The sequence below is a fragment of the Mesoplodon bidens genome (assembly GCF_964165515.1).
Source record: "Mesoplodon bidens genome assembly, chromosome: X".
Taxonomy (NCBI): Eukaryota; Metazoa; Chordata; class Mammalia; order Artiodactyla; family Ziphiidae; genus Mesoplodon; species Mesoplodon bidens.
Window position 1 is genome coordinate 139,632,975 of NC_138163.1, and position 12,958 is coordinate 139,645,932.

At 38.5% G+C, this 12,958-nt stretch overlaps 1 long non-coding RNA gene across 1 annotated transcript in view; it reads right to left on the bottom strand.

Moving 5' to 3' along the window:
* Positions 1 to 9,178: 9,178 nt before the first annotated feature.
* LOC308608791 overlaps positions 9,179 to 12,958 on the bottom strand; it is a 117,073-nt gene continuing 113,293 nt past the window's right edge. The window contains exons 5-6 of the long non-coding RNA XR_014014234.1: positions 9,870 to 10,004; positions 9,179 to 9,781 (exon numbers count right to left, since the gene is read on the bottom strand). This is a non-coding gene — a long non-coding RNA (uncharacterized lncRNA). The remainder of the gene's footprint in view (positions 9,782 to 9,869; positions 10,005 to 12,958) is intronic.

Consider the following 12,958-nt stretch of genomic DNA (forward strand, 5'->3'; position numbering starts at 1 on the left):
AGCTGTTTATTTACTTGTCATGAATGCAAACCTGGAGACTTTATACTTTGAGAGATTAGGGATCCTGGAATTCTTTTCAGTGTGTGGAGCATTAATTAAAGTGAGTAGCATTCAGGTTGACAGTTGTAATGAAAAGAAATAGAGGGAGTTCATGAACTTAAAGGTAGTTATGGAAGATTGAAAAGCACATTTCCTTAAAAGCAAAAATAAACAAATGGGACCTAATCAAAACTTATAAGCTTTTGCATAGCAAAGGAAACTGTAAACAAAATAAAGACAACTTATGTACTGGGAGAAAATATTTGCAAATGATGTGACCAACAAGGGATTAATTTCCAAAATATAGAAACAACTCAGTAACCAAAAAACAAACAACTCAGTCAAAAAAATGGGCAGAAGACTTAAATAGACATTTCTCTAAAGAAGCCACACAGATGGCCAACAGGCACATGAAAAGATGCTCAGCATCACTATTATTAGAGAAATGCAAATCAAAACTACAGTGAGGTACCACCTCACACTAGTCAGGATGGCCATCATTAAAAAGTCTACAAAAAGGACTTCCCTGGTGGCACAGTGGTTGAGAGTCCACCTGCCGATGCAGGGGCGCGGGTTCGTGCCCCGGTCCGGGGGGAACCCCCATGCCATGGAGCGGCTGGGCCCATGAGCCGTGGCCGCTGGGCCTGCGCATCCGGAGTCTGTGCTCCGCAGCAGTAGAGGCCAAAACAGTGAGAGGCCCACATACTGCAAAAAAAAAAAAAAAAAAAAAAAAGTCTACAAAAAATAAATGCTGGAGAGGGTGTGGAGAAAAGGGAACACTCCTACACTGTTGGAGGGAATGTAAGTTGGTGCAGCCACTGTGGAAAACAGTATGAAGATTCCTTAAGAAACTAAAAATAGAGCTACCATATGATCTAGCAATCCTGTTCCTGGGCATATATCCAGAGAAAACCATGATTCAAAAAGATACATTTACCCCCAGTGTTCATTATAGCACTATTTACAATAGCCAGGACACAGAAGCAACCTAAATGTCCATCGACAGATGAATGGATAAAGAAGATGTGGTACGTATATACAATGGAATATTACGCAGCCATAAAAAAGAATGAAGCAATGCCATTTACAGCAACATGGATGGTGCTAGAGATTGTCATACTAAGTGAAGTAAGCCAAACAGAGAAAGAAAAATATAATGTGATATCTCTTCTGTGTGGAATCTGAAAAAAAAATAATGCAAATGAACTTATTTACAAAACAGAAACAGACTCACAGGCATAAAAACAAACTTATGGTTACCAAAGGGGATGATGGGGGAGGGATAAATTAGGAGTTTGGGGTTAGCAGATACACACTCCTATATATAAAATAGATAAGCAACAAGGACCTACTGTAGGGCATAGGGAGCTATTTTCAATATCTTGTAATAACCTATAATGGAAAAGAATCTGAAAAAGAATATATATGTGTATATATAACAGAATCACTTTGCTGTACACCTGAAACATTATAAATCAATTATACCTTAATAAAAAAATAATAAAACAGGCATCTTCATACTAAAAACAAAACAAATGAAGAAAACAAAACCATGCTGTTATTCATCACCATTTCTGTCACACATTTCGTCCTGTGTTCAAGCAAGTGCTCCCTTCTTTTCTCTTCCTAGGACCACACACCTATTTCTCTTTTTTATCCTAATGACCCCATTTTTACCATTTATTCACTCATCATATGTCTCAGTAGATGGCACCACGTCTGACCCATGAGGTCACAGAGTCACTCAGTTTCCTCTTTAGGGACCCAGCCTTTCAGACAAGGTCTAGTCCAAGACTGAGAACAAGGACCAATGAGATAGATGTTGACATCGGTGAGCACTTTTATCCACGACGACCTCCAGCTTCTCGTTGTTGATCGTAAAATTGAACTCAGAGCCACCAAAATTTTGATAACTCTTATGCTTATGGAGGGAATTCAATAACAGTAACTGCAAGCATTGTGTACAACTGTAACCATTTAGAAACACTGACACCCCCCCTGCCTTTGAATCCCTGTTGTGTATTTAATTCCAGGCAAGATACTTCTCAGCAGTGAGGACGCTGAACAACAACACGCTTGGGTGTCTTCACAGCATAGAGTCCCTAGAACTACTATTGCTCACAGGGTGCAATGCTTTCAGACATCAGGGGTACATTAGTGCAGTCAGCAAGGGTGAAATATGCAGACTGAAAAACCCCACCTCTGCATTCACACTCATGCACCAACGTTTCTCTAACCCTAAAAGCCTCAGAGCCTGCTGCTCTCCTGCAAACCTTCGTTTTCGTGTTTACGCATTGTGGTTTTAATTATTATCAATGTCTACAAAATGGAATGATCTTCATTTGCAATCAATCCAGAAGAACATTTAGGCCCTAAAAAACTGTTCCTACACATGGCGGGGGGTCCTTAGAACAGAAGAGAAACTAAATCGAACATTCAGTGAATGATCTTTTTATTGTTGTTGTTTTGTTTTCAGTCCAACACCACCGAGCTGTTATTTTTATTTATTTATTTTAATTGAAGTATAGTTGCTGTACGGTATTATATAAGTTACATGTATATAGTATAGTGTTTCACAATCTTTAAAGGTTATACTTCACTTATAGTTATTATAAAATACTGGCTATATCCCCTGGGTTGTACAGTATATCCTTGTAGCTTATTTTATACCTAATGGTCTGTACCTCTTAATCCCCTACCCCTATATTACCCCTCCCCCTCCCCTCTCCCCTCTGGTAACCATTAGGTTGTTCTCTGTATGTATGATTCTGCTTCTTTTTTGTTACATTAATTAGTTTGTTGTGATTTTTAGATTCCACGGATAAGTGCTATCATACAGTATTTGTCTTTCTCTGCCTGACTTATTTCACTAAGCATAATGCCCTCCAAGTCTGTGCATGGTGCTGCAAATGGCATTATTTCATTCTTTTTCATGGCTGAGTAATATTCCATGGTATATATGTACCACATCTTCTTTATACATTCACCTGTTGATGGGCACTTAGGTTGCTTCCATTTCTTGGCTATTGTAAATAGTGCTGCTATGAACATAGGGGTATATGTATCTCTTCAAAATTGTGTTTTTGGTTTTTTTGGATATATACCCAGGAGTGGAATGATCTTTGACAAGGACAGTGAGTAATGTAAACAATTCAATAATTATAAATGAAGATCATGCCAAGACTTTTGAAATGAGGCCAAAGAAATCAGAGAAACACATGTCTTTAGAAATTACATACAATTACAATTTTCAAATTACAGTTTTCAAAATAGGGGTCTCTAATAGCCAATTAAACCAATATTTATAATTCCTCAAATCTTAAGTTCATTAAGCCCTTTATAGAAACTCATGAAAATAAATGTCATTATTATAATGGTGAAGAGAATGACATGGCAACTTTAGAAAGTAATCACAAAGGAAGTTTTATTGGTGCTGAGTTATGTGTATTTGTTTCTTTAACTGATTAACTTTTCTAATAGATACATGTTGTTTTATCAAAATGAGTTATCCTAGCTTTCTTTGGAATTTGATAGAAAGTTTTCCACTTTACTACCTTGAAATATTTTTTGAGAAAAAGAATGCTATACTTTGAATAATTTAGAAGGTAACTAATGAATTAGATTATAAGCTTCCTTAAAATATAATTGAGCACCTATTCTGATTGGCTTAAAGAGATTAATAAAGCCTTATATATATGTAAACAAGAAACATTTAGATTTCTAGAAGAGACATTTTATTCCTTACACTTTAAGTGTTTTGGCTTTTTAACAAATGTGTATGCATATATATACACATACTGTGTTATTTCATTCTTTGTTTTCTGAGTGAACCTGTAAGTCACAAAGAAAAATGATTCAAATATAAGTTTGTTTAATGGCCTTGGCTAGTAGTATATAAGAAGCAACTGAAAATTGTACTTCAATGTTTTTCTCTTTTTAAAAATACTTAGTGTGAATTATTATAGAAGTAAAAGCTCACATAATATATTTACCCAGATACTTTTTAAAAAAATTAGTTATATGTAATGATTCTGTTTTATAAATTGTTATTCACCATATTTTGATCTTATCATAATCTCATTTAAGCAAGTCTTCAGTTTATTTTTCCTGAAAACCTAAATAATTTGAGTTACCTATATATTGGTATATCTTGGTAATACACTAATATCACAGTCAGTAAAAGTTACAATTATAAAATAATAGAAGTGCTTCCTAAAACTAAATTATTATAGGCCATAGCTATATAGTAAGGGATTTATTTGTTTTATCTCCAAAGAAAAATAACATAATGTAAAAAAAAAAGCAGACTTATGTGAAAAGTGTTTAAAATGAGACTTTCCAATAACAAAAGTTAATTTCTTTATTCTTCATAAGAAGTAGGAAAGAGATGTTATTTTATTTTTCATTTCAACAAATTGAGTACAATTTTGAATCTATAAACTAAGTAACTACTAAGTGAGCTGAAAGAGACTCAACCTGATAATTTAAAAAGCAAATAAAATTAAACGAAGAAAACAGAAAAGAGGGAAAAGAGACAGATAAATAGCATAAGGATATAACGTAGGAGCACAAACCCTACTGTGACCTGCCCAAGCGAGGGATCTAGGTGGCGCACTCCCAAGGAGAATCTAATGCCTGGGGATCTGAGGTGGAGCTGAGGCAGTGATGCCAGCGCTGGGGAGTGGCTGCAAATACACATTATCATTAGCAGAGAGGTTTGACTGCACAGAGACCATCATAAATCAATGGCTTGCAGGCTCATCTCAAAACCCTATCAGTGAGTGGCACGTGAAAACAAGCTCAGGGCTCCCAGTGATTCTGCATTATGGCGACTTGTAGAGTTATTTCATTATCTATTACTATGTAATAATAATAGAAATAAAGTGCACAATAAATGTAATGCACTTGAATCATCCTGAAACCGTCCCCCCTCACCAGTCCCTGGAAAAAGTGTCTTCCACAAAATCAGTCCCTGGTGCCAAAAAGGATGGGAACCACTGATCTAAAGGGAAGGAGGGATAGAAGACGGAAAAGAGTTTAGTACTCACAACTCAGAAGAAAAATAATACGTCATTAAAACAAAGACAAACCCTTGAAAGCAAAAAAAATGTGGTGAAACCAATCTAACATATCACTTATAACAATAAATATCCATGGGGTAGAATCACTTATTAAGAGAGACATTGTCAGACCAGCTTTTTGCTGTCTCTGCAAGATACAGATCTATGAAGTATTCTAGATAATAGATTTAAGGAGAGAGTTATGTGTCTGGTGTGTAGCACATAAGATTTCCAGAAAGGAAAGTTGTCCATTTTTAGACGATACTTGAAAGGATTGAATTGGACTACCCAGTAAGACTGGGTTTAAAGAAACCAGTTCTAGGAAAAAAATGAAAGTTTAAGATCTGGCAAAGAGAGAGCATCCTACAGTGGGGTCCAAGAAGGACTTCCAGAAATGTCAGATAAAATCCAAAATTGTGTTATCTTATGAAAGCCAGTGTTTTAGCATATGGGAGTACATGCTCATATTTTAAGAGTATTAGGTCATCTGGAATAGTACCTTTTTTTCTTGGAACCAAGGTAGTCTAACTCAGTCCTGAAGACCATCTTCTCTCTGTCAAGTTGTTGTAAATCATCCACAGAGCAGTTCTGCCTGATACATGTCATATAATCCCCAAGATTTTCATGACTTAAGTTTTCTTTTTTTCCTTACATTTTTGAGGAATGACCAGAGTTGAGAAATCATTTCAGCAGTACCTACCAACACCTGTTACATTTGCTTTTTTCCAAATGGATTCATTTCTTCTGAATGAGCTTTCTGGGTTCTCCCCTCAGAATACTTCATTTTCCAGATTTCTCTCTTCTTTGCATGCTCATCAGGGCTCGTCTCTGAAACTTTGGATGGAACAAGGTTAGATGCCAAGTTTTCTTGCTCCATAGAGGTGACTAAGATTTGATGTGCTCACAAATATTTTGCAAACTCATGAGGGACATAAAACCCATAGGCAAATATATGGCAAACGACTTTAATGCTATTCATATGTAAACCATAAGGCGTGTGACAGAGACGTGTATACGAAACACAATCCTCTAAATGTATGTTGCGATTTGTTTTTTTAAGATAGTGTTAAATACCACTCTGGAGTTGCAGAACCAAAACGAATTCCTCAACACTTAAACATTTAAAATAGAACTCTCGGGCTTCCCTGGTGGCGCAGTGGTTGGGAGTCCGCCTGCTGATTCAGGGGACATGGGTTCGTGCCCCGGTCTGGGAAGATCCCACATGCCGCGGAGCGGCTGGGCCCGTGAGCCATGGCTGCTGAGCCTGCGCATCCGGAGCCTGTGCTCCGCAACGGGAGAGGCCACAGCAGTGAGAGGCCCGCGTACCACAAAAAATAAAAAATAAAAAAGAAATAAAATAAAATAGAACTCTCGGGCTTCCCTGGTGGCACAGTGGTTGGGAGTCCACCTGCCAATGCAGGGGACACGGGTTCGTGCCCTGGTCCAGGAAGATCCCACATGCCGCGGAGTGGCTGGGCCCGTGAGCCATGGCCGCTGAGCCTGAGCGTCCGGAGCCTGTGCTCCTCAACGGGAGAGGCCACAACAGTGAGAGGCCCATGTACCGCAAAAAAAAAGAAAGAAAAAATAGAACTCTCTGACAATGATGCCAATTACGTATATTCAAAATACACGTTTTGGAAGAATTCATGGAATTCATGTGTAAAAACTAAACAATGCGACTTCCCCGTTGTGGTCTAGGGTTTTAACTGGTGTTGAATTATTAGAAAAGAGATATGTACAAGGCAGTGAGATAAGCTCCGTGACATAAAATCAGCATGGCTGACATCTACAGAGAGAAAACAAAGTGAGAGGGAGTTGTGAGCATCCCTTGAATATCTCTGAAGCTCTAAAGAGAAAGATGTGATTACTTTTCTCACTGACAAACAAGCAACGTTCATGCAGATGGGACTCGGCATCCTGAAATTCTCCTCTGTTTTGTATATTGGCATAAATTCCTTAAGGATATTAACTCATATTTGTTGGGAAATTGACTTTTATTATCTAATCAAACTTCACTTCTTAAGATAGGAGTTTAATCCATCTTTCAAATGACGCATTAACTAGAAAATTAGAACGTTTTAAAAAATTATTTAATATTTGGTAATACAGTAGCCCTCATGTTAAAAGGTCACCTAAATAAAATTTGTAGTTCTTAAACTGCCAGGAATACACATTTTTTAATGAAAACGGATGGCTTTTAAGTTACTGTAATTTTTTTGTTTGGTTGCGTGGAGACTTGAATCTAGGGAGAAAGGGTTCTAGACATACAGATGTTATAAGTTTGCGATACTAAAGTTGCTCGTTATTTACACAAAAGCATCTACTGTCTCTGGGAAATTACTAAACTGACAGGTCATTGATCTGGACAAATGGTTATCATGGGTAAGAGGTGAAGAATCTCAGAATACCATGGGTCCTTTTCATTATATGCCTAATTAATTCCAGGGCTAATAGGAATTTCTGCCAGTGGCTGAGCAACTCTGTAAAGTTACGTGAATTAAAATAGCGATTCAGAGTGCAGAGTATGTCATTCATGACCCAGTCAGAAAAACAGGAGCTACACCAGCTAGCTGAAGAGGAGAATTACATGTTGGAAGCTGTTTGCCAATGTATTGAGAGAGCTGGAAAGCTGCACTGGGGATGGAGAGAGCCTTTCCAGGCTTGAGCCGCCCGAGGGAGTCTGGGTACTGGACCTAAGTGTCAGGCGCTGGGACTGTGCAGGGGACAAAGCTGCAGATGGCATAGCTTCTTTTTTTTTTCTTTTTATAAATTTATTTATTTTATTTATTTATTTTTGGCTGCGTTGGGTCTTCGTTGCGGTGAGTGGGCTTCTCATTGCGGTGGCTTCTCCTGTTGCAGAGCACGGGCTCTAGGCATGTAGGCTTCAGCAGTTGTGTCATGCGGGCTCAGTAGTTGTGGCTCACTGGCTCTAGAGCACAGGCTCAGTAATTGTGGCTCATGGGCTCAGTTGCTCTGTGGCATGTGGGACCCTCCCGGACCAGGGATCGAACCCATGTCCCCTGCATTGGCAGGCGGACTCTCAACCACTGCGCCACCAGGGAAGCCCTGGCATAGCTTCTTGAAAAGCAGATGCAAAGCAGTATCTGGGTTCTCACCTCCTTTCTCCTTCCCGTGCCCTATCTCAGCCTCCTGTTGGTGACAATAAGATGCCAGCTGGCAGGAGAGCCTGGCGCCTGCAGACAGAGCAAGCTGAGGGTGAGGATGGCTCTGAGCAAAGGGGCAAATGACCAGCGTGTGTGCGTACACACACACTCACACGGCTTACACATTTTAAATTCTATCCAGCCTCAGAAAAGAAGGAACTTCTGCCATATGTGACAACATGAATGATGCTGGAAGACATGATGCCCAGTGAAATAAGCTGATAAGAGAAGCACACGTACCGCACGATCTCCTTTATACGTGGACTCTGAAAGGGTCACCCACAGAAGCAGAGGGTCCAGTAGTGGTTGCCCATGTCTGGGGGCTGCGGGCATGAGGAGTGGTCGGTCAAAGGGTGCAAAGCTTCAGTTACGCTGGATGAATACATCCCACAGATCTTGGGTACAGCACACGCCTCTAGTTCACAAGATGGTGGTGTGCACTTCAGCATTTCTTACAAATGTACATCTCATGGGGAGTGTTCTTACCACAAAACTAAACCAAAGGGACACAAGGAAACTTGGCGATGTGTTAGTTGTGTCTGTTACCTGGATGGTGGCGATGGTATCACAGGCGTCTATGTACAAACTCATTGAATTGTACACATTACATGTGTGCAGTTCTTTGTATAGCAATGATACCTCAATAATGCTGTTACAAAGGGTTACATTTAGAAGGTGGTAGACTAAATGGCAATTGTTTCAGTGCAATTAGATTATGGGTCAAATCTTAATTTCGTTCTGTTGACTTTTAAAGATTGACTTGATTAGAATCCTTGGTGCTTGATACACCAACCTGATGAAAACAATCACAGATGGTAGAATGAATAACAAATTCTCAACTGACAGGTGCAAAGAGAAAAAAAACCATGCTAAATATTTAAAAGTAGAAACACAAGAATTAAGCATTCCATTCGCGTTCAACTAAAGTGCAGTACCCCAGATCTGGAGAACTGAGGTTTTTTCATCCGTTGAAAGATCAAGGGAGAGATGATGAAATCCCAAGCTTAGTCAATGAAGAGTTTCCAATACAAAAGTCCCATACACTTGAGATTATAAAGGGTTTCACTGTGTGGGGAGGGTGAATTGGAAATGTATCATCTCCCCAAAGATAGCAAGGTAAGTTGTTTATCTATAATCTCGGCCCCAAATAGTGGAGAAGATGATGTACCCTAAACTCTGAATGACCAGGCAGTGCATGGTTAGCCAGAATAGATACTTGCACTGTGATTCTAGAACTTTGAGATATAAATTACTGTAAAGCGATCCCCCAGTTGGTGTGTTCCCCCATACCTGGCAGGTACAAACACATGTCTTCTCTGGTAGAATCTCCATTCATGACTGACATCGACACAATCCCACAAAAACAATTGCAAGACAGATGGTTGACGCACTTGCCCAAAGTCATAAAGCACTTGCAGAGAAGAAAGCACCATGAACAAGAGCCTGTAGGCACAGGGGTCCAGTGCACAAGCCTCCAGGGATTGGAATTATCTTACACCGGTTTTTGAAATACCTGTACTGTGCAAAGACAAGAATCGCATTGATTTTTGGATTCACTCCTCATCTCCCCATGTGATTAATCAATACTTAATCCCTGTTTCCTTACCATAGTCTTTATTACTAGAACCTTTTATGACACCTGGCACACAGTAGGGCAACGTCTGATCTCGTTCCTCCTCAGAAGGTAGTTTTCTGTTCTTGGCCTGTTGGTCTTCTATAGAAGCTTCAGGATCCACCTCAACTAGTAAAGGAAGAAACACGTAGATTTGGGTATTTTTAATAACACAAGGACATGTACACAGTGTCTAGGAAGGAGCCAGTATTCCCTGTTTGAGACACCTTTCCCTTTGAGCTTCACAAAGAAAACAGTGGGGAATTTGATTGCACCCATGTGGAGCTTATAAAGATGTTAATGACAGAGGGTCTTCTAACACATGCCAATTGTGTATTTATTGGCACATTTAATTTTTTCAATATTGTACAGTACAATGTCTTATTTTTCTTAAATTATTTTGTCATGTGTTAGCTATGTTTTATACACATATATAAAATATATATGCATATGTTCATATATACACATATGCACATACGGGTATACCCACACATATACACTGTGTGTGAAGTTATGTATATTGATTCATAAGTATATATCATATATAAGGTCTATATTTGATACTAAAGTATGTCTTTTCAAAAATTAATACAAACTGTCTTTTTAAAATTACACATTGTAATTCTTTGTTGCTAGTATAGAAGCTCTTTATTTTGTAAGATTCATTGCTTCTAACGGAATAAAAACTGTGTTGGCAAATAAAAACCTACCTCCAAAATCCCTGGAAAATTGATGAGAAATCAGGGGGCAGGGAAGTTGGCCATAGGCGTCTAAAAAAATACTTTGCCCTGATGTGGGCAATGAATACAAAATGAAATGCTTGGTCACAGTGTTGCCAGGAAATTAATAGTTGGATTGTAGTCATTTAAGTGGAAAAGGAAAAGTGAAGACAGAATTGAGTTCTGTGAAAAAGCATGAAGGTTGAGCTTGGAAGCCATCCAGAAATATTTTGCTTTCCCAGTAAACTTGTATTACATTCTAAGTTCATCTTTAGCTGGGCCACACGTGATTGAATACAATGCCACCAAAAACTAAGTTCATTTTTTATTCCCACTTAATTCAGTAATTTAGATTAGCAGAGTTAAAACTGTGTTATTCTGAGGACTGTTTTTATTAATGCCCTAAAGATCACTTAATTGGCTTATTCCTTGTCGTGAGTACATAACCGACAAATAGAAACCATGACATTACAGTGCAGTGGAAAAAGAGTGAATCTTTGGTTGGGAATGAAAATAAAAATATAAGCATTTTAATTTCATGGATATTAGTTCTGTAAGGGCAAATACTCCTGTGCAGCATGTGGAATCCACATTCTGAGTAGCTAATTTGGAAAATCACTTAGTCCTGTATTTCATGGAAAAAAATATATATATTCATATATATATATATGAATATATAGATATGAAACAGTTGGCCATTCGCTGTCATTCTGTTTGTGTAGAATTTAGCTGAGACTTTATTTCTAAGGAAGAAGTATTTTGTTTTATTCTTACCTTTCCTAAATCATCTATAGGAGCTTTTTTTTTTTTTTTTTTTTTGCGGTACGCGGGCCTCTCCCATTGTGGAGCACAGGCTCCGGACGCTCAGGCTCAGTGGCCATGGCTCACCAGGGAAGCCCAGAGCTTTCTCTTTAGTTCAATAGTTAGGTTCCTAATTCTTGACTTGGAAATATTTTCTTTTTAAAAACATACAGTGATATACACATTTTAAAATAATTTTATGTTATTAATATCCTGATGCTGACATCCTTCATTTCTTCAACTGACCTTGAAACATCTAAACACTTGTCGTATTTTGGCTAATTTGCACTGGAACTTTGTCTCAGGCTGAAAACTATGTTTTTTCTTTCCGTCCTTCCTAGGTGATGGGTTAAAAGATATATAACCAGAAATATTTTCTAATAAAGGTAACATTGACAACTTATTACCATAAGCTATTTTTAAAATTAATTAATTAATTTATTTATGGCTGCGTTGGGTCTTCGTTGCTGTGTGGGCTTTCTCTAATTGCGGCGAGCGGGGGCTACTCTTCATTGCAGTGCGTGGGCTTCTCATTGCGGTGGCTTCTCTTGTTTCAGAGCATGGGCTCTAGGCGCGCGAACTTCAGTACTTATGGCGCGTGGGCTCAGTAGCTGTGGCTCGTGGGCTCTAGAGCACAGGCTCAGTAGTTGTGGCGCACGGGCTTAGTTGCTCTGCAGCATGTGGGATCTTTCCATCCCAGGGCTCGAACCCATGTCCCCTGCATTGGCAGGTGGATTCCTAACCACTGCACCACCAGGGAAGTCCCACCATAAACTATTTTACATTAAGAGTATAGGATTTCGATAGTAAACACGAAACTTTATTTTTTCTGTAATGTTTTCACTTAATAGTTATTCAAACTGATTAACTTAATGTAATTTACCAAATTATTATTTGTGTTTTTAAATTTTAAGAGTACATTCTCCTATGTTACCTGACTTCTTCAACACGACTGTCTCTGAGAAACATTTTCTCCCAGAAACCAATAAGAGCATCCTTAGATTTGTAAAAACCTGTCAATTCTAAAGCAAGAAAAGAGAAGAAGAAATGCTGTCATTGATAAATAACGTTCCCTTATATTCTGTCAATGTTTCCTTCAAAATCTTACCTGGAATCTTTCTAAGTTCTTAGGTGTGCCTGCAGAGCGTTAGAACTGTCTAATGGTTTGGCAATTAATTAGCGTTTCTTGTATAAGCTTGAGATTTCCGCCTTTGCCGTGATGTATGACCTTTCCACAAAGAGGCAATTCTTACTCCTGTTGATTTAATTACAGAGATGAACTTTAATTGCTGAAGGGTATTACTCCAGCCACGGGGTGCAAACATAGTTCCCTCTCTTATCCTTTATAATAAAAGGTCCTCTTAAGCATCAAGCCTGGCAGAATGCACTTGAGTTCCTGCTGTTTTCCCTGATACTATGCTAGAACTTTCTCCTCCTTTTCCTCCTTCTTCTTCCTACTATTGCTTTTGTTGTTATTTTATTTAGAATGACATGCTTGTTAGATTTAGACTTACCACTTTAGGTTTTGTAGAGCTATTTAAATCTATTTGAAAAGATGAAAAC